This window comes from Triticum dicoccoides, chromosome 7A, assembly GCF_002162155.2.
Source record: "Triticum dicoccoides isolate Atlit2015 ecotype Zavitan chromosome 7A, WEW_v2.0, whole genome shotgun sequence".
NCBI classification, from domain to species: Eukaryota; Viridiplantae; Streptophyta; class Magnoliopsida; order Poales; family Poaceae; genus Triticum; species Triticum dicoccoides.
Genome location: NC_041392.1, coordinates 23,601,806 through 23,602,650, shown reverse-complemented (window position 1 = coordinate 23,602,650; position 845 = coordinate 23,601,806). Strand labels below are relative to the sequence as shown.

The 845-nt window shown below is 55.3% G+C and overlaps 1 pseudogene; it reads right to left on the bottom strand.

Moving 5' to 3' along the window:
* Positions 1-845, bottom strand: part of LOC119332911 — a 4,693-nt pseudogene that overhangs the window by 3,101 nt on the left and 747 nt on the right.

Here is an 845-nt window from a genome sequence, read left to right as displayed (position 1 = left end):
GTCTTGCCGACTCCCGCGGCTCCGACCAGCGCGGCACAGTTCTTGGTCCGGCCGCAGAGGATGCAGATGACGCGGTCGATCTCGTTGTCGCGGCCGATGACCGGATCAACACTGCCGGCGTCCAAGGTCCTCAGTCTGTAGGGTCGCCGAGGCAGCAGATCAGCCGTGGGGTCAGACGCTGCAGTACCTCCACGCCGACCAGCACAAAGCAGCGAAAGAGACGATCAAGGCCACGTCGTCCGGCTGCACCTGCACCATGTTTGGCGTGCCGAAGAAGTAGAAGAAGAAGCAGCGCAGCGGAAGAATAATTCTTCTTTTCGATTAGGTCAATGCGCTGCCGATCGATGTATGTCACCGTGCGCACAAACCGAGTAGGCGTACGTGTTGACGCAGAGCTCGACGGCCTATTTCTGGGGATACTTCCGTAGCGATTCAATCGATATATATGCCGCTGGATCGATTCCACACGGAGCGATTTATTGCAACCGGAACGTGTCGCTCCTGTGCTCTTATTTCCTTCTGATTTCGTATTTCGTAGTTGATCACATATACAGAGTATAGGACCGAACTATATAGCTAACCTATATAGCAATCTAAAGCGCCGTCCAGGCGGCTTGGAACCCTAGCCGCCGCCAGGAGGCCAATCTTCCAGCACCGTCCTCCGGCGGCTCCCCTCCGCCGGCGACGTCGGTCATCGGTGTTGAAGGCAATGCAACTCTCGATATATTGATCGGGTGCACGGTGCACGTATATATGGGTACAAGGGCAGCCCTCAGCCTCATCTATACAAGGAAACTAGAGGCGGGGCCGGTAGGAGATTATCCTAACAAATACATGCACATATA